Source organism: Buteo buteo, unplaced genomic scaffold, assembly GCF_964188355.1.
Source record: "Buteo buteo unplaced genomic scaffold, bButBut1.hap1.1 HAP1_SCAFFOLD_37, whole genome shotgun sequence".
Classification (NCBI taxonomy): domain Eukaryota; kingdom Metazoa; phylum Chordata; class Aves; order Accipitriformes; family Accipitridae; genus Buteo; species Buteo buteo.
The window spans coordinates 857,501-857,797 of record NW_027439207.1 but is presented as its reverse complement, the minus strand read 5'-3'; positions in this window follow the sequence as shown (position 1 = coordinate 857,797).

Sequence of the window (297 nt, the reverse complement as noted above, 5' to 3'; positions counted from 1 at the left end):
CTACGAAGGAGTACAGGTGGGGGTTACGGGTAGTACCCCGGAGTACCGGGCGGGGGCATACGGGTACTGCCCCGGAGTACCGGGCGGGGGCATAGGGGTGCTGCCCCGGAGTACCGGGCGGGGGTATGCGGGTGCTGCCCCGGAGTACCGGGCGGGGCTATGCGGGTACTGCCCCGGAGTACCGGGAGGGGGTATACGGGTACTACACAGGAGTACAGGTGGGGGTTACGGGTAGTACCCCGGAGTACCGGGCGGGGGTACCGGTACTGCCCCGGAGTACCGGGCGGGGGTATGCGG